Source organism: Atractosteus spatula, chromosome 21 (genome assembly GCF_055471065.1).
Source record: "Atractosteus spatula isolate fAtrSpa1 chromosome 21, fAtrSpa1.hap1, whole genome shotgun sequence".
Lineage (NCBI taxonomy): Eukaryota > Metazoa > Chordata > Actinopteri > Semionotiformes > Lepisosteidae > Atractosteus > Atractosteus spatula.
This window is the reverse complement of record NC_142726.1, coordinates 580,976-608,400: the sequence shown is the minus strand read 5'-3', so window position 1 is coordinate 608,400 and position 27,425 is coordinate 580,976. Positions and strand designations below refer to the sequence as shown.

Here is a 27,425-nt window from a genome sequence, read left to right as displayed (position 1 = left end):
CATAAAGTAACCAATACATTCTGCTGGTCAGAAAGAGGAGTGTCTAATCCCTTTGCTATGTTGGAGCAACACCTCAGGTGGACCTACTGATTGTTAGTTTGTGAGTATACAACAAACTAATGTAATGTGATATAATGTGGAGATCCCAGCGAGGTCCAAGGAGGTCTGAGCAGGAGTGTCTAGTTGCAGGACTTCACAACTGTGTTAATCCACAATAAGGAGTTTCAATCCGTAATTACTGTATGTGTTTAAAACTCTGTCTTTTAACAATTGAAGATGATGAATAAAAGTCATTATTTGGTTTTACAGTATTGTGGGACTAAAATCATGCCCATGTTACACATCCACTTTTCCATTTCACAAAGGATAGCATCTGTTTATTCTCAGAAAACAATTTGCCTTTTTATCATACCAGTGCCACCTCATATCATATTTCACAGTCACAGTAACAGAATCATTCAAAACTGCTCACTTGCAGGACAATAACTCTAATAGCTTCTGTGAGTTTCCTATTTTTGGCGGTTTTCAGTATAAACAGACTAATCTAATGGCTGGCTGAACTTGTCTTTATTGGCAGGGTTTCAGAAAGTCACTTTTTTCTAGTGTGTGGGGAAAGCATGCCAAGAAAATGAAAATCTTTTTTAAAAAAGTAGTTACAGCTTTCATGAAACAAAACTGCTGTTGATGTTACCCATCTGCATGGAAGGAATAAGCATTAACTAAGGAAACTAAATTGTTTCATATAAGGACTGCTCGAATAGAAATATTTATTTGAGTGTAACTGTGAAATTGCTGTGAAATGTAAGGTATTAGTGCTGTTTCAAAGTGTGAGACACAGATTCTGGGCACAAAAAACACAACCTATCATTCCTCTTATTCCAACTAAGACATTTCCTTTAAGATCTACAAATTGCATTTGCAATGTACTGTATATCAGTATGCAGTGTATACATTACAGACCTCATTGTATATGAAAAAAATCAGAAAAGTGCAGAAAGTAATTGACGTGTCCAGTTCTTGTTCTTTCTAACTCGTTAGTTTCAGTATATTTTTACTTAAATTTGTTTTATTATTACATAAGGATTATTCTTACACACTACATAAATATGCTGGAAATCACCACTTAAATCATATCTCTTATATCACTTAAACTTAACTTGCACATTTCTTAGAATAAAGTATTACTGAGTATTTTTTTCTCCTTTTCAACTCATTTGGCTTTAACAGTCACAGCTTACAATAAAGCACAGTAGATATGTATTAATTATAGGCTACACTTACCTGCAAATCCCTTTAGGCATATAACAGAATGTGATATTATAACATACAACAATATTCTGGCATTAAAGGTTTAATTTTCAGACCACAACCACCTGCTAGCTGTCATTTTTCTGAGAAAGGGTATCTAATGTTTGTCCTATTATGAGGGCCCTGTGCTGTTTTGCTAGTGGAGAGCACATCTTTAAATGCCTTATTGTGTCAGTCATCTAATTATAATCATGCAAAAATTCATTTCAGTGAAATGAATTATGAAAAAACAGCTTTATTACAAAATCAGGGACTGTACCATTTCCAGAAAGTAGTAGCAGATTGTCTTATTTATTGCAGTGTAATTTTTCATTGTTTAAGCTTTATGTACCTGCAGTTATCTAATGGAATAAGCATCAACAGGCAAATAAAGGAAATTAAAATATGCACATGTATATATTATTTGTTTGTATATTTTTAACCTTACTGCTACATTCTTCATAGAGTGATGCACATTTACATAAGTAATGGCATGAAGTGTTGATGGAATGTCCAGTAAAAAATCTAAAATAAGAATGCTTCTTTTGCTACTTCATTTGTATAATCGATAGTACTGGTTTGTGTATCAAACAAATTATCATTCAAAGAGCTGCTGGTGTCAGGGGGCTGATTCTGTATAACAGTAATGTTTCTGCCCTTGGCTCTCAAGTCCTCTGCTCCAGAGAGCTGGTTTTTAACATGGCAAGTTTGTGCTTCCATGGTGTTTAATTTAATAGAGGGAATTTTTAGCAGTATTGCAGAAATTCATTGTCAAAAAAATTGAAAAGCACAAAACTTAGCACAAAATGTTAAAAGAGAGGATATGAAATAATTAGGAAGTGAACAGAGGTACTGTTTTAGTCTTTGCTGTTTCAGTATATTTTCCTGTTTTAGTTTAAAAAACGGCAGTTTTGACCTTGTGTTCTGTAATATGTTAATACAAAAGAAAACATGAAGTTCTTTTGATGATCAATTAAAAACATACTTGAAAAAAACTTTTGAAGTAAATTATAGCAGCTTGTGAGGAGGGAGAATTGAATAGATTCATTTTTGCTTCTCATCAAAGTCTACATACAGTACATCTGTCTTTTGGGTACATTGTTTGTTGAAATAATTTTGTACTGAGTTGTCACCTAAACAACTGCTCCACTATGAGCAGATAAAATGATAAACAAAAATCCCACAAAGCAAAGCGAACAAAGTGATGATAATAACAATAACAAACAATCTGTCACAATTGTGAAACATTTATAGTCTTGTTTTATGCACCACAAGAATGTGTAAACTTCAATGTCATTGGGTGTATGTTGGACCACAAGCCTCAGATGCTGTAGTATCCTGAACATAGCTTATATCTGAATATATCCATTAGCTAGTTTAATATTTAGGGCCAATACTAAAATATTGCAAGATCTAGAGATTAAAAGAGTCCAAGACAGAATAGAATTGAACAGAATAGCAGGTCTCAATAGAGATATGTATTATCTTTAATAGATCTTGGAAAAGGGAAATATACTGTAGTGAAGCTTCTCTGCAAATTGTATAATCACAATGTACTGAATGGATTTACTTTCCTCTCAGTATTTGTAAGCATCTCATTTACTTGGCTCTGGAATGTGGAGTAAAAGAGCCCAAATTCTTGGAAACACCTAGACTTTAAAGTTGCTGAGAAACCCAGTGGATTTCTAGTTTCTGATCATCATTCAGCAGAAATTACTTTCTGACTTTGGAGATTTGACTTTAGTTTCCCTTTGTCTTAGAATCAAGTATCATTTACATTACATATTACATTTACATCAAATTTTGAAAATGACCGAAAATATATCCTTTTTCCCAGTTGTGTGCCACACAGAGATTTCTTTCTCAACTTACTGTTACTTAAATGGAGTAAAAGAAATAAAGAACTAGTCAACCAAAAATATCATGCAGTACTGCATTCTATTTCTTGCTCATCCATAAAGCATGATCACTCGCCTTCCTGTTGTAACAGATGCACACACTTCATGTTTGATTTCACACCAGAGAGCAAAGACACCAAGCCATATGAATGATTAAAGAGATATAAATGGACAGACTCCCCTTAAGAAAAAAAACAATAAATGTTGTCTTAAATATGCTACCACCATAATACCAGTTTCTGTCATTTGTATGCAATAAAGATATGCATATATCAGACTTTGTTTTTAAAGAATAGATGTACCCATATGGGTTTACTGTATTGTTGAGAATTTAAAGTGATAATAGTACAGTAAACAGGGTAAACTTAAAATACTCATAAATCAGAAACGTCATACTTCAGGTGTGAAACGTGCCTAGACCAGCCTATACTGTATAAGGATAGACATCATCTTGCTGCACGCATTCAAAAATAGATACCAGCTTCTGAGACAAAGAGTGTCTTATTTAGTGCTGAAAACAGTCATTACTTTAAATCAGAAGTAGGTTTAAAATTAGTTTAATTAAAGATAGAAAAACCTCATATAACCACATACTATGCCAAATGACATTCAGTCATTAAATGATCAATAGAAGAAACAATAGAGATACAATCATCAATATTTAGAAAAACATTTACAGAATGTTGTGCATTAAAGCAAGTAGAGCTGATTAATATCTAGGAATTTATTGCACTTTATATCATTTTTATAGTTAGCAACCCTTGCTGCTCTCAGTCACTTAGTCACTGATCATAACTCAGAATTTTGATTTTTAAAAACAAGTGAAATCTCAGGGATATCCCTGCTGAAATAGTACTGTGACTGTCAACCGGTAAAGAATTCTCTTTCTTAATGTACTGTAGTTTATACACTCTGCACGCTCATTGGAAATGTGCAGAATATGTTACAAAATCACAAGATTTTCAGAAATCTGCATTAGAATATTGATATTTTTAACATGCAACAGTAAGTAATCTTCACGTTGAAGGAAGTTTTACATTGCAACAAACATTATTATTGCTTTCTTGAAGCCAAATTTAAAAATGATCATGGTTTCCAAAAGTACTTGAATATACAGTATTAGACAGGCCTACTGTAAGCAAAAGAAAAGACTATTGGAAAATAAACCGATACCTGCATGTACAGTACTGTAAGTGGGTATCTGTTAGTAAGCCAATATGACTTCTTTACTAAGTTCAGTACAAATATTGGGTCATCAAAAGAAGTTACTCCATTTCTTTCGCATATTTCATAAGTAACTGTGAGGGTGTAAACTAAGGCCATTATGAGAACTGGCATTGGGGAAAACCATAGTTGCTTCTGTCATTCAAGGGGGATGCATTGGCAATGTAATACCCTACTGCTCTTTTCAGTCTTGTTGAAGCTCAGCCTGACTTTTCCAAATGGCTATGGTAATAGCCATTGACTGTAATGGAATGTGGCTATTAGGGCCGCTTGACTCTGTGCTAATGGTTCTGACTTTTTGTTGGTGCCTGAAAGAGAGGATGCTTCATGGTCAGGGTGCATGCATAGGCTACTGTCACACAGTTTTATTTATTGCAACACGGATCCGCTCCATTTTCAAGACAGATTTAAGACATTTATCCAAATGCAAAATCTTTGTTTTAAATGTCAGCTTCCACCATTTTCAACTTTGTATTTCTGTTAATTTCTTTCAAACTGTTAAGTAGAAGGAATATAGTTACTTGCTGTATAATATGACATAGTGGAATTATGTTCATTGTTAGATTGCTCTATTGTTATGTACTGTAGATAAGCTGCTGCCTTTCTATTTGATTAGTGTTTAAAATGATATTATGAAAACATTATAAGGCAGTATAGTACAGTTTAATTTGTGGACTCAAGCACACTTAAATGTGCTGGAAAACCTGCAGTCAAAAGTAGGTAATATTAGGGTATTTACTATTTTGTACTCAGTAATTTTGTTTGTGTTTTTATATAAAATCTTAGAATTTTGCTATCTGCCTTAAAAATAACTAATAAAAATAGTGCAGAAACAGGATCTTGAAGACATTTCAGTACTTTGTGCTACTAGTTTTCATTCAGTTATGTAATTTAGCTTAGTTAACTGTGGCTAAGTATGGTGACAAAATTAAACAACATTAAACATGCAGTTTAGTGATCACTAAGGGTAATTTGAGATACAAAATGCACAGTTCAGAGTAGCAAGTCTCACTTTATAAAATGTATAGTGTACAGTAGATAGACAGCTTTATTTATTTAGAAGATGCCCAAAAGGGGTCCCTCATTTGGTTCTTACTGTATACAATTGTCTCTGAGGCAACTTATTAAGTAAACACTGTAAACATGTTAAACATGTTTCTTTACAATTGTAATTAAAAATAACTGCTTGACCATCAGTCTAACAAAGTCTTTTTTGGAGAAGAGCTAAAAACCCCAATTATTTTTTTAATTGAAGTTGCAATTTCTTGACTCATACCGTTAAGGGTTGGGGATTCCGGCTCTACAATTTTTGGCTGAAGATAGAATCTAAACAGTAAATATTTAATAGAAAAATAGAGCATAAAGTAAATAAATAAAAGTAAATAACTTCTAAAATAACAGACCATTTTTTGAATATATCAATTATGATTGCAATTTGTACTATAATCTTCATTGCATTTGATTTTGTAGTAAAATAAGCAAATGCATTCATCAAGATATTTACAGTATTTTTATTTTTGATTTAGAAAGTTAAATGTCTAAAGATGGCATGGACAATTACATTTATTCTTTGAAATCACAGATAAGGAACATGGAAAACTGGTATTTACAGTACCTATAAAATGTTGACATCATTATGTTAAATGTATAAATTGTTTATCCTTACTATGCAAAAACATCCTATTGTTTCCCACAACAGTAATTTTGTGGATTTTCTTATGCATGTGGACGATATTTGTGTTGGAATATGAATGTCTACCCTCTCCAGAATATGTGAAGATAAGTTGACAGCAGACTGGCCTGTTTGGGTCAGTGCCAAAAGTGTGTTTTCACTGTACCACTTTTGAGTCTCACATGACAATTTTATAGAACAAAAAGAAAACGAAAGGAAGAAACAATGAAAAGATTTGCCTGTTACACTGGTCTAAAGACTGCTGTGCAATAGACTTTTCTGTACATCAGAGAAGTGAAGAAATTAAATACATGTACGTATGTTGTCTCAGAGCTAATGCAAGTTCTAAACTCTGTTATTAAGCTTTGCCACTGTTTTCTTTAGTATGTTTCTGTTTTCTTCCCTTCCTTGACACTTTCCCTATGGCAGATTCTCCTGGAGTTTTATATTCATAATAGGACGTCCCAGTCATTTTCACTTTTGTTCTTACCCAAATCGTGGTTTCATTACTTCTTAAAAAATGGCAACAGAAAAGAATAGTTGTGAGGTAATTCCCTAGCTTTGAAAGATTGAAAACCTTTTAATAATTTAATGTAAAGGATTTATCCATTTTATTTGAAAAGCTTTTATTTAATCCTTTATTTAACCAAGTAAGTCCATTGCGAACAAATTCTCACTTACAGTGATGACCTGGAGATCCATTTATACAGAAGGACATTTACTAGAGCAATCTGTGTGAATTACCTTGCTCAAGGGTACACAGGCAGTGTTCCACCCAAGATCTGAACCCACAATACTTGTCCAGAGCCGTAGCCATTATTCCACACTCTTGCCCTTAACATGATAAATGTATTTACCCAATGTTGAAATACATTTCAGCAAGGGATTCATTTTTAAAAAACTTTAAAGGCAGTGGTGGAAATATTAGCGGTGCCTGTCTGTCTTGTATTGCTTAATAGCAGTTTTATGCACTGTACTATATTCTTTATTTTCCACAATGTCCTTGAATCTTAGGTCTATTTATTTTTCTTAAAAGTAAAGAATCATTGCACAATCAGCTTATTTTGCTAGTTTTATTTTGTATTTTTAACACTACAATTTATACTCATAACATTTGGCTAATAACATTAAATTATTTCAACCACCATCTGCTTGCAACAGCAATGTACACCTTTTGGGGGGGAGCTCATCTGTTGTAAAAGTATTTTTTTTCTGCTGAAAACCTTGTGTGGTTTTCATGCTTTGTTCCCGCAATGCTGGTATGCAATGTCATTCATCGTTGAATGCTCCCAGGTGTGCATCACAATTACTTTCATAGTGGTATTTATTTCAATAACAGTGCCTGACAATTCAAGCAATGAAAACAAAATGAAAAACAGTTTCACCCATCCGTTTAACCTGGACACTCTTCATTTCTGGGCTGGTGAGTTTTATGGTAGCAATATCAAAACAGCAGTGATGAGACATAAGGCTTGCTGTAGCGAACTACTGAGCAGCTCGTGCTGTAATAAATCTGGCAGGAGAGAATGGTGAGTGACCCCTGTAAGGAAGTAACAGTGTTATTCTGGGTTATTCTTTCAAAACAAAATGGCAAGAAGAATGAATCTGAGCTTCATAATTGAGTCAGACCCTTTTACAGTATTGATAGCTGGCTGATCGGCTGAATAAGGGACTTGGGTTTGAGTTAAAGTGCTGCTTGTTTGTTGTATTCTAGCCATTAACTGGAAATCACACTGTGTTACACATTCATTTAAAAAAAACACTGGAAAAAGTTCAACATTTGCTCTCTATGAAATACTGCTAGAGTGCTTGTCATTTTAAGAATTGATTGCATTTAAAATTTTACCTTAACAATTCAAGATAATTATTGTGGATCTAAATGTTTTTGTCTGCAGTTTTATATTCTAGCATTAAGAACCCATTTGCTGCTGTTGTCTTTTAGATGAAATTAGAAAATCATGGTGAATTCTAGCTTTTCTCTCTTGTGCTGTCAACTATTAATTAAACTATTAATTGAGAACTGCTTCAAGCATACTGCTTTCCATGAATATTCAGTCTGCATCAAAGCACCAGTGACCCATGAATCTGAATTAAAGTCCCTATAAGTCACATTTCTTTTGCTTTGTCAACAGCCTTGTGCTGTACAGTATGTTTGGTAATTTGGCAATTTCTCTGTACACACTTTTAGTTAAATTACTTCTGTAACAATCCCCCTGGTGATTAATGGCTCAGTCCATGTGGGTAAAGACATTCCAACAGTGTCAGTATACTTTAATGTAATGAGTCTTAACAGTGACCCTGTGTGTAGTCACTATAACACAGCATTAATGTCTTCTACAGCTTGTGAATTTGCATTGTTTTGGTTCCATGGTTAGAGGGTACAATATTAGTTTAAAATACAGACCTCAAAAACCTAAAAGAGTAGTGTGTAGAGTATGAATAGGATGTATGAGTCTCCATGTTAAATTGTGGGGACTTATTTTATACCTAACACACTTGTACGGTGAATGGTAACACATAAAACTGAAGTTCTAGGTACTGTATATTTGGATATCACATTGAGGAAATAAGGTCTGATACATTATAATGACAGCATGGCTATTTAACATCGTTTAGCTTGTCTGAAAAATGTTAGTCCATTTCTGCTTTGTGAAGACCAATTAGTTGGTAAGTGAAAGGCCATTCTCAAAGTCCTGTGAATGGTGATTGCCACCAGTAGTGATCAAGTATACTTCAAGGTGAACAAATCAGCTGAGATGTTATGTTAAAATCTTGTAGCATCCTCTCAGAATCTGCCCAAATTTGGTCATTACCCAGAATGAGAAATGCAGTGTTATGTAGTTTTTAAAGGGCTTGTGCAGCAACCACTTTTCACACTGCACCAAGGCTAGGCTCCTATGCTCTTTTCTGATGTAAAATAGAAAGTAGAAAAAGAAAGAATAGAAGTTTGTGGTTGGGGGCTATAACGGAATGATCTGTCATTGGATTCCACTATTTTTTTAAATCTATTGACCACGTGTGACTTGAATTTAAAAATTGCATGCTGTACAATTTCCTTCAAAAAGTAAGAAGAAAGGCAGTTCCTTTTCATGGACTGCAAGTAAGGATTATTAAAGCCTAAGTGAAACCTGTATGGTAATACTCTACTTAAAGCATACCTTTGGTTTTTCTTTTGTATTATTGCTGTGGTGTTTAATCTACAAGTGATTAGTATTCCTTTGAGCTGATTCTGAGGGATGAAGAATGGAAATGGGAACCCTCCTTCACCCCTTCTTAAGGTTTGTGAGACATTCTGAGTGACTTGGGCAGGGAGCTTGGGCTCTGTGTATGGATTAACATAGCGATAGGCCCTGAGTAGCTAAAGGCTGATGACTAATTACCTGACAGAGCAGCACTCCATTCGACTTGGTCACTGAAATTAATTTTGCTTTTCAGCAAAGCGGCATGAAGCAGCTGCACGATTTTGGTTCGATACTCAAATTAACTGGGAGTCTAAATTATTCCCCTTCGTGAGTTAGAGTAGTTTTCATTAAGACCCGATGTATATTTTATCAGTTTGTGTTAAAAAAAATGGGAATATGACCTCCTTTGAATGGTTTGGCTTTGGAAAAATAAAAGATAAACAACCTGACTGAATTAACTAAGGGTTTCTAGTTTTATTTCGTCCTATCAAGAGAAATGCAACATAGGGCTGTTTTTAATTTAAACTGTTGTTGCAACAGCTTTCTTTATGTCAGAGAACATACCATTAAGGCACTCCTATACTTTGTTATTAATGTTGGTTCAAAATTAGAGGACAGTTTCTTTTCTTTCTTTAATTGATATATTTTATTTGCAGATGCGTGCTACATACCACTGAGGAAAGACAAAATGCAAATGGATGTTTTGTTATAAAATTTATGTACTTTCTTTGTCTCCTTAAGGCAGACAAAGTAAATCAAAGTATGAGTTTCTGGTTACAGTGCCAACATTATGCCATGAACCCAGCTGGAGCAAGGACTCTTTCAAGCTGTAACAAGCCAAAGTGTGCTTTGCAAATATATGTAATATATGTTCACATTATTTGTGAAAAAAAGCCAAGAACAAAGAATATTGTTTGTCTTTAGGGAAAAAAAAGTTTCCTGAGGATCTTCTGGCTCAGTTTTTTTAGGTTTAGATTTTGCAGTTTTGTGTTGGTGCTTTTGTTTTTCAAAGACTACAGCAATTGTTAGTATTACAAAAGGTTAATAGCTATATTTCTTTAACGACCATATTATTTTTCTTTACATTTGTATATTATGTATTTTGAAATCTCAGATATATGAACGGAGAAACTACTCATATCCTATAATGTAATAAGGAACATCCTTGCTAGAAGCCCTGAAGGCGTGTGAATTTGGTGTTATTCCTGCTGAATTGAGAATAAGAATATTAGCACTTTGCTTGATTCTCTCCTCCTTACAAGTGAGTTTTAACAAATGGTTAAATGAAATGCTGTCCTGGCAGGTTGGTTTGGACATTTGCGCTATTTTTGCTGCATGCTTGAAGCTTCCTGCCAACATTATGCCTCTTGACAGGATAATGAAGACTGGCCATATAATATTGATTAAAATAAACATTAAAATTATCTTTATTAATCACTCTCTGTTCTGTCCTTATTAACAATTGATGTTCATACTGTTCTTTTAACTACAAGAGAATAGGACAGCCTGTATGGTGATAATTGGTCCTTGCAATGCTTCACTCATTTCTATCAACAGGGCCCTGAGTGAGAGGCTCTGAATTATTAAACATTTCCTACCACTGTGGCTCCTGAAATAGAATATCATAGCACATGATAGTGTGAACAATTAGCGAAGTGAGTGAAGGTAAGCAGACCCACAATGTGAGTTTTTTGTATCTAAATTACACAGTACAGTATTTAGACTGGACTTGTGGAAATGACGTACTGTAGGGCTTTTTCTTTTGAAAAAACGTTTGCTCACAATACTGTATGTGGCAGTAAGACTAAAGGTAAAAAAACAGCTTTAACTTTTCATACAGCCGACAGGAACACACATACTGTATATACCTAAAGATTGTTTTGTTAAGAAACATGTTTTAGGTTTAATCATCCTCTTTTAGCTTGAACCTTTCTAGCAGGAGAGAAATCCAGGTATTGGCACTTAGAATTGAAACCTAACTTGTTGAAGAGTTCCTTCTCTACATTTACAGTGCATTGCAGTGTACGTACATGAGTAGTTTCATTAGAGATTAATGCTTTATGTTTTGTTTTGTCTTTTGATGTTTTCATTTCGACTGTCCATCATTTTCAGTGCTCCAGGTGTGTTTCATTAATGCCTCAATTGTCTTTAACCCTGGCCTCATTAAGTAAATGTTTACATATCAAGCCAATAATCAAATATAGAAACTGGTTGTGCTAATAAATAAACCCCAGGGTTTAACTGAGCCAAGACACTTAGAATACAGTATTCTATATTACTGGGCTATTTTGTCATTACTATTAATAGTAAAACTATTAATAGTAACACTATTAATATGAATAATCTTAATACCGTTACTGTTCTCGTGCTATGCCCCAAAGCTTTGGAATTCTACCCCCAAGGATATCATAGAGCCACCTAACCTGAGTGCATTTACTGTAAATCTAAACTGAAAACCTTTCTTTTCAGAAAGGCTTTTATTTGATTGGTGTCTGTGTCTGCTTTATTTTCTAATGACCATGTATTTTCTGTTGTACTTCTAACCACGTGTGTTACTTATAATGCTTATATATAGGGCTTGTGATCGCTTGAATTAAAGCACAAATTAAAGCTCAAAATTGAAGCACAAATAGCTCTTCTAGATGGACTGAATGCCTGCTGCGTATCTCTCTGTCCTTCTTTGCCTGATTAAATGAGTTTGTTTGCTTATCTTTCCTTTGATTACTTTGAACTGTTAGCATTCCTAAACTGCTTACAGCAAAGGACCCTGTTGAAAATAATAAGATGCAACAGAACATGGGTTAAACACAAGCATCCCATTTTTTACACCTCATTAGAAAGTCTTTCTGTGGCCACACTAATTTATAACACTGCATATCCTGATCCCCGGGCGGGGCATTTTTTTCCTCTTTCGATATCACATTGATTTCCTGTATGACTTCATCTGCCTAATACAGAGTTGGGCTTTGTGCTTATTTGACTGAGTTTGGACCCCTTATCAAACATTCATGATAGCCACAATATAGCTCAGGGATCTGTCATTATGCATTGCCTTTTACTCTGTAAAGAAAATTGCAGTTATGGTCTAGGTCATGCTTCAGAGTGGTGCAAGGAAATAGAATCAGATTCAAATAGTTATCACTTATGAGGAGACGCCTGCGGATCTCTCATTGATATCTCTTGATTAATCTTTAATTTTTTAATCCTTAAATTCCCCCACCTGGAGATGAATGAAGTATTTTGTATACTTTATATACAGTTCCATACAATTGTTATGAATAGTCTGTTGAATGTGTTGGTCCCCTTTCTTGCCCTATTTCTTGTTTCTTGAGAATGAAATGACATAAAGTTGTTATGCACCTGTTTCCATGTGGTGTTTGCTTGGATAAAAGTCACACTAGACTTGCCGTTTTTAATCACTTTGCAGTGATGCTGCCTGTACGTGATGGAGAGATGGAATGCAGTCTTGAAATGATGCTGGCTGGAACAGAAACATATGAAATCTGTAAGGCGTTCAAGGCACTCTCTTCCTACAGTCCTGCCTTCCTGCAGTGCTGCTAGCTCAAAGGAAGTGCCCACAATCGACCCAGAGCCAATCGAAATGGAAATATTGACCTACAGTATATGGAACCACCTGAAGGATTGCTTCTGCATAGCAAGCCCAGGCTTCTAACCCAATTGGGTGTCATTGAGTAACAATAAACTAAATTAAAGTTACTGCACGACTCTATGGTCTGTGCCAGTCTGTGCCACGCTGTTTACATACTTGTGTTTGAACTAATGATGGACATCCTAGGTATTGATCCCTTACATACTGTAGCAGCACCTAACCTGAATAACTCTTGTTATGGGTTGCACACATGATTTGAGAACTCGGTGTCCTTTCACACCTGTGTGTTTCCGCTTTCACTACAGGGTGAAGCTCAAGCTGAACTTGTCACCAACATGCCAGACGCATTGAAAACAGGAATGCAACTGTTGTGCTTGTCCTGGATTGAAAATTTGCATGACAGTAGTCATAAGACAAACACAGTGGTAGTCTTCCTTTGTTCTCCAAGCAACTCTTTTTGTGTTTGTAACTGCTGTCATTATTGTTTAAAATGTCTTTCACGGGACATGTCACAGGAATGTGGATGCTGAAGTAACCTCAGGAAATTCCATCTAGCACAGCCCACATGATGGTTCCAGCTCCTTGCCCTTTCTTCACAAAATGAATCGTCTTTTGCAAAGAAATACCACCACAAAATACAGGCACATGTTGGACAGAAACACGATGTTCGATATTGGCATGCTAACCTATTATTTGTACTTAGTGCCATTTCCTCGACTGGGTTTGACAAAGGTTTGTCATGGAGGCAGCAGTGTGAAAGAACCACGTCTAACTCAGGGATGAATCTCATTTAGGATTTATATAATGATTTGAGATCCAAGAATATTCCCATTTAGTGTTTGTTTTGAATATGATGTTTCAGGATAATAAAGGAAAGAGTAACATACTGTAATACCAGCAGGTAGCATAGTATAGATTTACAAATATTTATAGAGAAAAAATATCCTTCTTTAATGCAATAATTAACTACAGTACATCTGATTTTTAATATGTTATCTCATATAATCTAACAGGGTGCTAAACAAAGAAAAATTTTCTTCACTAGAGAAATGAAAATAATTGTATGTTGCTATATTTGTTTAATTATTTGAAGAAATAACACAACTCAGAAAGGATGTATTGAAAGAATGCATCCTGTTCAATGGGGTATCTTGCTGCTTGTGATGCTGCAGATAAATCATGCTAAATCTCTGAGACAGGATATTTTCTGACAAAAAAGATTAACAGTCAAGTAACATACAGAAAATGAAACACACACACATTTGCAGATAAAAATGATTTGGGGTTTTCTTCTTTTTTTTAAAGATGGCTTAAGATAAATATTCACTTATTAAAGCGTAACTAGAATTGACTGTGTCATGCATCAGCCTAATAGCTGGAGCCCTGGTTCAATACAGAGGACTTGGGGAAGGTTTTCTTAATGAAAGAACTGACGTTTTCTATGCTCTGGCTACATTCATCAGACTATATAGTGTTCATTATATACTACAAAGGGCTGCCAATGTGAATGGTTAAGCCCATCTATTAACTGTACATGATTGGGAGTAGTGGATTATGGAAATAACACGTTTAGGGAAATAGGGCACCAATAATCCATCCATATGGAAAAGATCTATATCAGGAATACATTTTCAATGTGTTTGACAGTGTAGGTATACAGAAGATGATGTGCTCTTTTTAATGTTCGCAATTGTGGCCAAAATGCAATTGTTAATGGAGTGTTACACTATGCTATTGTCATTCTTGATAAAGATGAGTACAGTTAGTCCAAGCAATTAAATTTATGTACAGCAATTCAAAACCCACAATTGTGGGATTTTTTCCGCTGATGTTCTTCAATGTATGATGCACATCTGAAAAGATTTGTCTGCTGGGTTTGGCAAAGGTTGCTGATAGGAAATCCTGTGTCTGTACCACTATGCCACCCCTAAAAATGGAACAAGAGAAGAATGAGGAATTTTCAGGGAGGAGGAGCTGGACGTCTGGAGCAATCACATACGGACAATAATTGATTTCATTTCTGAACTAACAGAGCCTATCATTTCTTTGTCTGATCCTATCCATCACAAATACAGTAAATCAACTCGATTCCATTGGTATAGTCATATAGTCACAGTAATATTGTCTAAGCTTCTACTGGTCACAGTAACTTTTTTCTTTTTGATTCTGTCCATTACTGTCAGGTGAGGTATTATCTTGAGCCACCATTTTGATTTCCTAAATTTACCAGAATATCTTTTTCACAAGTTAAAATTAATTATAAACTTTTCATGGGAAAATTATTTGTTTTTCAGTATCCATTCCCTTCCATTGTAATTGGGGGAATCAGATGTATTCAGTTCAGCCTCCCTTTGTCTCTGCAAAAGCATTTCAATTTTATTTTAAGATATTTATATGGCATTCCTCGTTACGCATGTACTCTAGAGCTTTACCTAGGAGAAGACCTCATTCCAAGCTGTTTGTCCTTCTTTACTACAGTATTTACTGTACAGTACATTCAAGGAAATACACATGTTGTTGTCAAGCCTGGCATTTACTTTATCTTTTCTAGTTCTCTTTTTTGGACACTCAAGCCTTTTCCAGGTCTTCATTAATTTTAATAAACCCGGGTTTCTGAAATCCACCCTTCCTGACTGGATCAGCACTAAGTTGTTTTTGAGTGAGCACATGTTTCAAACAACCAAAAACATGGAAGACTGAAACTGCACAAAGTCCCTTTGTAATGTTCACACACATTTGAACTTCTGAATATATGATTGAATAGTAGCCCTTCTCAGCCATTGTAGTAAACTGCTTTCAGTGATGAGATTTTATCACAATTTTGAGTAACAGGATTATTCCAGTCCAAACCTGGGGCCTGCTTTTACAAGCCAGACTATGCTCACCCGTTACCCATTTGTAACCTGGAAAACTTGACTGACATGGCTGACTCATTACAGTGCATGCAAAGCAGAAGTCAAACACGGTGCTGGTCCTCAGAATCAGTCCTGAGGGCCAACATTAATTGATTCTGCACACAAGAATTATATAAATTGGAACTTTTTTGTTGTATGCACTACTTCGTACTGATAGAATGTGATCAAAAATTATAAAAAAAAACAATGAGGGAGAGTTATGGTTTGCAGTACATCAGAATATTTGTGGATCTGTTGATGCAAAGATTTATTATGTTCTAGTTCCTGCTCAGCTCTTTGTGTGATGCGATGCCACAAGCACCCCCCAGAACAAAGACAATGTTTAATCAGCAGTTAGACATGCTTCTATGAAGGCCTGGCTCACACAGTACAATAAGTCGAAAGCCGAGGGCTGTCTTTATTTAGTCTGTTTAAAATGCTTTTGATATGGTTAAATAAATCTGTTTTAGAAAAAAGAAACGATTATAATGAACTACCTTACTCCAGGCATTCTAAATACATTCTCTCCCACCTCCTTCTCATCCCCTTTACACCAGTTTTCCAAAACCTTGATGTATCTTAGGTACTTCTGGCTTTGCAGTGTTAATAACTTGTAGTTATATTTTAGGAAAAGCAATGTGCATTGAAAGTCAAGATTTACACACATTGGTCCAATATTTTTTTAAACTTTCCCAACCACCCACATCATTCATATTTTATGGGGCATTTTGAAACTGGCTCTCACCTACTGTACATGGCAAAAATACCTTCCTTGCATTTGCTGTTTATATGCTTAAAGGGCTAGTGTGCAATCAGGTCACTGTGGATTTCTGTCGGTTCTTAGAACCAATCTGAAGAGGCTGACCACTTTGAAAACTGTTTTTCTGTTTCTGGTATGCCACCATACTTTATATAACCATTTGGTAATTTATTTTTAAAATATAATGTTTAACATATGTTTCTGTGGAAATGAATACATTTCTCTGTGAGATGATGGACATTTATTGCCTGTTGTCTCTTTTATATGGAACTTTTGTAGGGCGCAGCTTCTTGCCAGAGCTAAACAAGATTATACATGCTCACACTCCACCCTCATGAATCAAAGTTAAGAAAGATTCAACATTTTCCATGCAGCTGGATATTAGACATAAAACCCCTGTTAACACTGATTACCAATGAGAGTACAATTGTTTACATTGCCATGAAGTGCATTAAAAAGCATAAAAGCTGAAGTGTGAATACAGCTGACAGAGGAAAGTGGAATAAAAACTACCCCTTGGGAAGTGCTCATCTACTATAATTCCTTTCTCTCATTGTAAAATGTGGGCAAATTCACTGGGGTTTCTAAATGTCAAATAAATTTCACATGATTAATTGGTTTTAATCATTTCTAAACAACATCTCTGGTATGTTTATATTGAGATATTTTCTGGTTTTATAAATCTTAAAGATCTTAAAGAGATAGACACACTGATCAGTAGTTTCCTTTCCTTTCCAAGGAAATCGCCTTCATATTCCATAGTGATTTACACCCACTTTTAAGAGGCTGGTGCTGACAGTACAGCTTTTGATATAATGAATGAAAGCACCAGGGGGCACTGTGTGCCATGCTAAAGTTTCCATTGAAGAAGTTACAGTAGTAGGGTCAAATGGATCTTTGAAAGGAATCACATTTCATTTAAAAAAACCTGAATCTAATAAAGCATTAAAATTACATCTGAAGCTGTTTTTAGAAGTATGCAAATTGTCAATTAAATCTAGGCCCTTGGATCATAGACATATATCTCCTTGGTGGAAGATCTCTTCTTGCTTCTCCATTTGCATGTCCATGATAAACAGAATTAAAGAGGATCAAAGTCTGGCAAACAGAAAACATGGCTTGAAGTGTAAAGTTTAAGTTGTTTAAAATCTGAAGTGGTCTGTTGTTTACAGTACACAGTCTAAAACCTTTAGGTTGCTCCTGGTACTGTGGGACGAGCAGTAGGACTAGCTTTGGCTGCAGCCTTAAGAGATACCTCCACATATTGACCTTCAAGTTAGACTGTTTCCTCTTAAGCTTTCTAAGCGTGAACCGTTGCTCTTCTCAGACCATTCTCCCTTTGATTACACCCTCCCTGCCTCTCTTCCATTGACGGATTTCAAAGCTACTTAAATTTCAAAGTCCTAATGCATTTCAACAGTGTCTACGACTCCCGATGCCTGTGCACGTATAGATTGGACAAGGTCACTGCAGGAAGAGAAAGACAGAAAAAAAGTTCAGTCTTGTGTATGTAAAGATGTATTGCTTTACTTTTCACTATCTATCACAAAAAATGATAATTCTGTTTTAGTGAGAATCATTGAACTCAGATCAAGTCCGATGGCTGTTATCATTGGGAACTCAGGAGCTGTCATTGTCTAATTGGTACAAATGATAGGCATTATAAAAGAGCCAGATATTTCTTTTGCAGGTCCATTGAAGCTCTTTTTTTCTAATTTGATCTTGTTTTGTTGGTACCTAAAGCACACACACTTTCGTCAAGCCATTCACTTACTTCACAAAATGGAAGCCACAACAACACTGGACTAAAACACTGCCACAAGACAACAGCCAAAACAAATACAACAACTGTGGCCCTTACAAAAGTTTCACTTGTGTATTCCTTGAACTATGTATGCAAAATAAACCACAGGCAGGCAGACAGTCAAGCTCAAGACTAGCAGAGAATTTGTTTCACCAGCTGATATGTGCGCAAAATAAATTTGAAACAATATCTTCTCCCCAAAATGAAGTACTTGTATAGTATTTATTTATCACATACCTGTATTTTGCTGCCAACTACTAGGCCCTCAAGGCTCACTAGTGAAAATGTTGACAAATAAATAGCCTGCTTTGCTAAACCAAAGATCACCTTTATAAACATTCTATTTTGTAACGTTAGACAATATTTAATAATAAATGTCCCTGTCTGGCTAATAGTTAAACTTGCCACAGTATCATCCATATCTATACCACCATTCACCATTTCCACTATTGGGAAAACTGGCAGGATGGACATACTGTACAGTAAATGCTAACCCACAGAATGAGCTTGAGCCTTATTTTGCGGTAAACGTGTACAATCCCTTCTCCAAGTCATGGAACAGCTGCAGATGCCCTGTGGAACAACGCCCTTACTCATTCAAAATCTGATGGTCTGGAAGTCTGCTTAGTACAGTTATATTGTGAGACTCTTCTGGAAAGCCATAGAAGGTGCATGGATCCACAGCTAGATAGCTTCTCTGTGTCAGCGCCATTCAGAGACAACACTTTGAGTCAATGATCATTCACTGACAGACTGTAAATCCTTTTTTACATGAACATAAGTGACATCGGTTAAATGTTTGATTGGATCTTTGTGTTTGTTTTGTAGTATCTGATCGTTGTATAGTATCTGAACCATTTACAAAATCTCAAAACAAACATGAAAGTATGTGCAAATACAAATATGTATAAATTAAATCAAAATTTAATAATATACATTATTATGATATATCTTGGCAGTCTTTAAAGCATACTACTGGTATTCTCTTATCCATCCATCCATTTTCTAAACACTTTCTCCAATATAGGGTCACAGACACACACACACCCTGGACAGGATGCTAGACCATCACGGGGCACACACAGACACACACACACCCTGGACAGGATGCTAGACCATCACAGGGCACACACAGACACACACACACCCTGGACAGGACGCTAGACCATCACAGGGCACACACAGACACACACACACACACCCTGGACAGGACGCTAGACCATCACAGGGCACACACAGACACACACGCACCCTGGACAGGATGCTAGACCATCACAGGGCACACACAGACACACACGCACCCTGGACAGGATGCTAGACCATCACAGGGCACACACAGACACACACGCACCCTGGACAGGACGCTAGACCATCACGGGGCACACACAGACACAAACATGCACACACACACACCAGGGCTATTATAGTATGTCCTTGGACTGTGGTATAAAATCCACACGAACACAGGGAGAACATACAAATTACACAGATAATGAACCCCTGAAAACCCCCAGAAAATCACCCCAGAAAATGAACCCAGTACCCATATACTCTTATTTTTAGCAAAATGTTTAATTGATGCTATACAGTAGAGCACAAATGATAAAATTTGCTTATATAAAAAAAATTATTTTAAAAATATTTTTATATTTTTGCATTTTATTTATCCACCTAGTAAGTGCATATCTATCAACTAAATTCATGCACTAAAATCCCAATTCACGAACTTTAAGTATTTATTTTGCTTTTTCTAGTTAAATGAGTTTTAGAAAGCATTGATTTACAGGTTTTATGAACAGAATATTGTCTAAGTCTTTACTTCATTATGCAACAATATTTACAACTGTTTACTTGTTAAACATTCCTGAAACAGTCTCATGAATATGAAGTATTGTTTATCTCTTTAAAGTTCACCTTCAAAAATCTTTTGTTAAAATAAGTGTGTGTAAAATTGTGTATAGGGTCCAGTGTAATACCATCAGAAATTTTGAATGTAATAACTATTATTAAACAGTAATATCCAGCACAGTGGAAATTACTAAGGATTACTGACCATTTTTATGGCAGTAGTAAACAGAGCTAAACCAAACTGACCCATATTCTCAGACATTGATCATGGTAAAGGAAAATTACTGAATGATTGTCACATAAAGCTTAAATTATGTATTTTTTCATTAATTATTTTAAATGTTACTGATTTTATAGAAGAAACTGTTTATTTTTCCCTGTGTTGTTGTTTTTAATGCTATCCCTGGAGTATTTAAAGGAAATATGTGGAACATTTTTGTGGACTTTCCTAACATGGTTGTTTAATTAAAACTAATCTAGTTTCCCCACTCATTGAGGGAAAAAATGAACTATTAGCTTGCTTTAGCTCATAACTTTGCCCACTTTCAACAAATGTAATATAATAATCTTGGATAACTTATATAAAAGTTATCTTGGAAAACTACAGTACATAAAAATGGAGATACTGTAGAAGGTTCGGAAGTGGTCATATGTTATTACATACAGTATAGAGTAGGTGTGATCAAACTGAAAACCTTCTTCGTCTTAAATATTTAAGTGGTTCAGCAGTATTCAACTGTTTTATGATACCATTGCTAGTGTAATAGGATGTAAAAGTTTATTCTCCTTTCCAGTTTAACAACCATTATGTAATCTCATAAACTAGCATTAAACAGGCAATAGAATCACTATACTCACCTCTCACATACCAATTTTTACAACTTCATATTCAATTAAACACTGCAAGCTCGGAGAACCTGGGTCAGTAATCACCGGGAGTCGGCAATACTGTTTTTGTTCCTTTATTTGCCAGCAGCTTCTTACTGTGTAGAATTAGGCAGATACGGGCACACTGATCTGTGAGTGACCGTGCTAGCCAGGAGATTAATTAACATTTTATGTAAATCCGGTATTTCTACTCCTCTTTCCTTCCCTAATTATTTCTGTTATTTCAATATCAGGCTTGCTTTGATGTCCCAATTCTGTATTTAAACAGTGTAAGATTTCTATCATATCCTCCCACAGAGGTTTCTTCATGCAAAATACATGGAAAGTGTAGATATTACAAGGACGACTGGGAAATTGTTAAATTGGGTAATCCCTCTGAGGCACATGTGCAGATTTCTGAGTATGTAGATTTGTAATGTGCAAATGTTCTTTGTAAGAGATCTAAAAATCACTCAGTGGAAGATCCACAGCTGCCGTACTACCATCACTACACTACCTGTTGAAAGACATATTACTGACCTAGGGCTCCCATTCAGACTGCAAGAACTCTAGGACCTAGAGTCCTAAAAATAATATAATTCAAAGGCAGAGTAATTACTCATTAAATGCCATCATGATATTAACTGAAGCTTCTGATTTCTCTTTAGGACTGAGAAATATTTCCACCTTTTCTTCCATTTCTTATCTTGTAGCTACACTGTACATATACTGTGTTGATCCTTATGCATATAAAAGCACTTTAGAAGATCAATAACAAAGAACTGTCACTGATACTGTGTTCATTTTTGGATATATAATTTGAATAAAAAACATATGGATAGAATTATCCAAACTGGGGCTACAGAGTGAATCCATATAAAGAGAACCCTGAGTACAGGATAAAAGCAGTCGTCCTGACATTACTAGTTTAAAACAGAGCTGTCATTTGTTAATAGTTCCTAGGATTCCCTAAGCAGCAGTGCACAATTAGCTGAATGCAGACATGGGTTGGGTTGGATGTCCTTGATTTGCATATACACAGTCAATAATTTCCAGGCATCTATGCACTTGTAGTGGTTCAGTGAGAGTGCATTGCTCTTCTATAAGGTTTATGATACTGTGGAGCTTCCAGTATCCTTTCTAACTGTTCCTGAAACACTGTGGTACTAACAGCCTAACTCTTTACGCATGGCATTGTGGAGCTCACAGCATTTAAAATGACAAGCAGGTTAAGTATGGAATCATCTGAAATCGTCGAAAGGTCATCTGAAAATGAGTAACAAATCGAGAGCCATTTAAGAACACAAAGAAGGTTACAAAGTGGGAGGAGGCCATTTGCCCCATCTCGCCTATTTGGTAGTTAATAATGAATGGATCTCATCCAGCTGTTTCTTGAAAGAAGACAGCATATTGACTTCAACACCATGGCTGTGTAGCTCGTTCCATACCCTCACAACCCTTTGGATAACACAGTGCTGCCTGCTCTTAGTTTTAAAAGCACTTCCATGTAGTTTCCACTTGTGCTCTCTGGTTTGTTTCACTGTTCATTCTGAAGGCATCCACTGGGTAGACTTTGTAAATGTTTTTGACTAAGCATTTACAAAAACTCAAAATGAAAGGCAATCGAGTATTTTTCTTTTACTTAGACTGTAATGTTTGTAGAACAGAATGTCTTCTCTATCATTTATAAACTGTTGAAATGTGAAATACTATGTAGGATCACAACATTTGTTATGTATATGATAAATCTCTGACAGCTGTAAAACAGGAGAGATTGTCTAAATTTTTCTTACTGCAGAAGGGGTTATTTCCTTTAGAATTCTCTGTGGGTCTTAAAATTCTTTGTGTGGTTTTTGTAATCATGTTCTTCATACTAAAACATCTCTGTCTTAAACCATAGGATTTCAAACCTGTTATTCATCTTGGAACATTAACAAATGTTCTCTGCACACACATTAAATGTGTGGCAGTGTGTGTGTTCCACGTACAGTACTGTACTTATACAGTATGTACTGCATATATGCAGGCTAATTTTACACAACTAATCAACAGACTACTTGTCTGTTTCAGGTTTCAGAAAATAAAAAAGCATTGGCTGATTCTATTTTGAGTTATGAGTGTATGTATTACAGAGTGCCAGTACAGTACCAGCACATTGGTACAACTTTAAAAATTATACAGTGTAAAACTATCATCATGTATTTTCATAAAGATGAAATATTGGTATCTCTGCTCAGTTACAAGGTTTTATTAATGACATGCTGTCAGGAGCTAGATGCTCTGCATATTCGCATATTAAACAGCTGAGAACAGAAATGCTCCTTTTATTACTGCAAGGCATAAATCAGTTTAAAGCATCTCCTCATCATTTATACTCCTTTCAGCTAAGTCTTCTTTTATTTAAATGAATTGTCGTGCCGTTCCGTTTGGTCTTTGAATCCCTGGCAGAACTAGGCAAAGTAATCCTATGACACATGAGCTGATTTTTCTATTTAAATTATAGAGACACCCCCCTTTCTTCTTTTTTTCTTAAAATCATTGGATAAAAAAGAAGGGTACAGGAAACAAATCTTTATAAAAAATTAGAAGCTAAGCATTCTAATCATGTGAAGTAAAATTCAATTTAGCTGAAAATCTTTAGCTGTAGCATAATAATCTTCATCTGTATGATTGTTTACCGTTGGCCTGTTTCTTAATAGCCTATACAGTATATTTATTTCCAGATTTATGACAGAGTATATTAATGTATTAAGTGATTATTCTAGGCTGGTTTGATTACTTCTGGTAAAATTAAGAACTGCTTTACTCTTGATTTGCTGCCAAAGTTAATATTGTTGCCTTATTAGTTATATACTGTATATATATTAGCTATATATTATTATAATAATAATTTCTCAAAAAAAATAATTAAAAGCTATGAATGTCACTGTTTATTGGGATGGTAAAAGTACCATCTACTTTCTTACTTAGAGAGTATGGTTTGTTAATTGAAGGTAAAAATTATCTAAATTTCCCATAAATACCCATAATGTTAATTTAAATTAATATTAAAGAGCCAACCTTTTGCAGTACTTAGCAAAGACTTTTAAAGAATGGAACATGATGCACAGAAGTGGAAGGAAGAGGAACTGGAATTGTTTGAAATTCTAGACCTTTTTTTCCCGTTTCCTGTTAAGAAGCATCAGATTATTGAAAATAATGTAAGACGAAAGTGCTTTAAATGTACAGTAATGGATCATCGTAGTTTTAATCTGTCATCAGCAAGGGAATGTAAAAGGGTGATCAATTTCATGTAAATTAAGGTCACAACCAGATTATTTTTTAAAGGATTCATTTTTGAACTTCAGCAAGGTGAACAACAGTCTTTGTCTTGCTAATGCACGTTTGAGCGCCAGTTCTGCCCAAATGCTTGTATTTTATTGTTTTTCAAGAGCATCTCACTCCCTGCTGTTTATGGCCATGCCTCTGTTAAACAAATTGTGGTGTGAAAAGGTTATTTTGTTAAAGTTGCTGTATCACTAACATGTAACTGTCAGATACATTTTATTTGTGACTTTGAGTAGATTTAAAACCTGACATTTACAAGCGATATGACAGTGCAACTGCATAGCACAACAAATAGTAACTCTTCACTAATAATGGTAATGCAAAGAAGTCTCACCTCTCCTTAATTTCTGCTCCCTCCAACATTTGTTTTCATAAGTGGGCATTCATTTGCATGCAGGACTACAGTATATAGTTATCCTGCTGAAAAAGCAAAGATTAACCCTGATTAACACAGATATATTTCAGACTTTTGCAGTCTGTTTAAAAGGTATCTTCTTGTTTCTCTCAAACTCAAATAATGAAATTCTAGTAGTTATGAAATTAAAAGTGATTTATATCCCAGAAATAAAATCGGCTTTACCCTTCTCTTCTAAGAAACCACTGCACCCATGCATTCTGTGCTCATCCTTTCACTTTCAAAGCTGACAATCAGGTTTGTTGGCTAAATTACAGGTGAGAACTGGAAGAAACCCCATTCCCAGCTGAGACTTCTCACATTGGTACAGAAGAGCAAATATTGTTTACATGAGCAGTTTCTGAGCCTCTTATTCACGGATCTGTTTGCTGCAAACCACATCCATCATTTTCACATACAGTATCACAACACAGGGTAGTGCTCTGCTCCAGAGTGTCAGAAATCATTACTGTGTCCCTGGTTGAAGCTTTCAAAAGATTTGAAAGGGTTAAAACATTTGAAGAAGAGATGTGGAGGCAAGCTGGATTGATTGTGTCAAGCCTGTGTTGTGCCATCCTGTATTCTATACATGTGTAGACTCACCTTTAAAAATCAGTACTTAGGTTGAAGAGCAAAAAAGTTGAAAGATTCTATCATCCTGGGCTGTCATCGTTCACCTTGATGAGCACTTGTACAGTATAACCAAATCTTACAGACAGTGGTGCCTGATCTATATTGGAACAAGCATTTACAACAGGAGCCACTGACATCCAGTGACATCCAAACCTGGAATTTCTGAATGTGTTACTTATACAACATGATAGCCACCTCTCCTCTACATAAATTAATAAAGCTCTTCTGAATATTTTTAAACTGGCTTTAGAAGCTGCAGTCTGTTCCCATCCACATCCTACAGAGTCAAAAGACAGATGAAGCGAGCTGCTTTTTCTTTAAAGTGCACTTCCAATATGAGGCAAAATAATATTAATCTTGACTGCCTGCTACTTTCATTTACAATGGGGGCTGCTCTAGGGACCGTAGGCACTGAGGTTTCATAAATTTCAAATGAAATATGAACATTTCTTGTCAAAATACTTTTATGCTGTAAAAGCTACACTGGTAGTTTTCTGTTTATTTTTAATAAAGCGCAAACGTTGATCTCGCACAGCAGCAGCTGAGGTTTCAGGCCTGGGAGCTGGCATGCGTTTGAAGAAGGGAATGAAGAAACTAAGGCTCTGATTTGGTTTCCAGTGCAGCAGGTTTTTGGTGCGGACTGTGAGCTCTCTCTGCAGCTGGTTCCCCCTGGGTCTGAATCTGCTTCCTCCAATACCTGGCCCCCAGAGCTGGTCAGGGGCACGGAGAGCAGCAGCCCTGCCCTGCTGTAACCCTTCTCATAATGAGAAAAGAGATCTGGGTACAGTGGGGGATGCAGAAGCACAGCAGTAGTAACAGTGGAGGTAATTCACTTCCATTCCTCAGAAGGAGGGTTTCTTTTTGATCCCCCTCTTTCATTACTCTAGTATACTGTCTCTCAGAAAGCGTTTTAAAGGAGCTAAAGAAGGTTTAAGAGGCAAGGCTTTAGTTCTGTAAGTCATTTCTCTTTGGCAGTCACCCTAAAGGTGAGACAGTGTTGCTCATTAGTCTGTTGCCTGATTTGGATTAATTTGCCTTGGACATACTATGCATGCATAACTGACCAGCACAGGAGAAAGCCTTTCTAATATATAGGGGATCATTATATTCACAAGAAGAATTTTAGTAACGTTATGTATTGTTTGGTAGAAAATATACAAATGTGTTTTATTCTACTGTATCTACAGTAAAAGTGTATCAATTCATTATGTTAAAAACATGCAGAAACATGCAAAAAAAAACTCATATCAGTTAAGTGATAAGTGAATAAGGGCATGTGAGGTAAAAAAAAGTATTTTCTGGGAAATAAATGTGTATTTTCTGAAGTGGGGATAGTTAAATGTCAGAGGACAAGTGTCTGCTTGCTTTACATGCTGATGAAGGGACCAAGCAAACAAACAAATCAACTAGGATTTCGGAAGGATGGAAATAAGACTCCTGTTCCCCAGCATTCTGATCCATTTCAGGTTTTAGAGCTAAAGGCTCCCAGGTGTATACTGCTTTTAACCCAGTTAGTGTTTATGTTTAAGATCCTTTCTTGAGATCTCAATGGACAAGATTTATAATGTATAAATCAGGACAGGATTAATTATAATGAATGATGTTGCAATTATTTTGAGATAATATAAATATATGTTTTTATGTTTAATTTTCCTAGACCACTATGAGAAAAACCAAAAGTACTCACATACTGTAGCTGGTCCTTGTTTTGAGATGTGGTGTGTCCATATCCTTTGTAACAAACTGAAGCTCAGTACGTGTACAGCTTTTGGGGAGAGATTTTCATGAACTCTGGTAATGTGTACTTTTAAAAAGATGAGGCAAGCTTTTCATCCTACATTTGCAGGAATAGCACACAACATATGGCCTGATCAATGGGCTAACCCGTCATATTCAAGTAGAAAGGTGTATCTCACTGGCCACTTCTAAAATAGGTGAAAAAATAGGTAGCATTTTATTTTTAATTTTGAATGTGATGGCGATAGGAACTGTGTAGTATAGTCAAGTCAAGTCAAGCTCCCCAGT

At 35.6% G+C, this 27,425-nt stretch overlaps 1 protein-coding gene across 1 annotated transcript in view; it reads left to right on the top strand.

Moving 5' to 3' along the window:
• wwox (WW domain containing oxidoreductase) overlaps positions 1-27,425 on the top strand; it is a 381,937-nt gene that overhangs the window by 208,670 nt on the left and 145,842 nt on the right. The gene's annotated exons all lie outside the window — the stretch shown is intronic.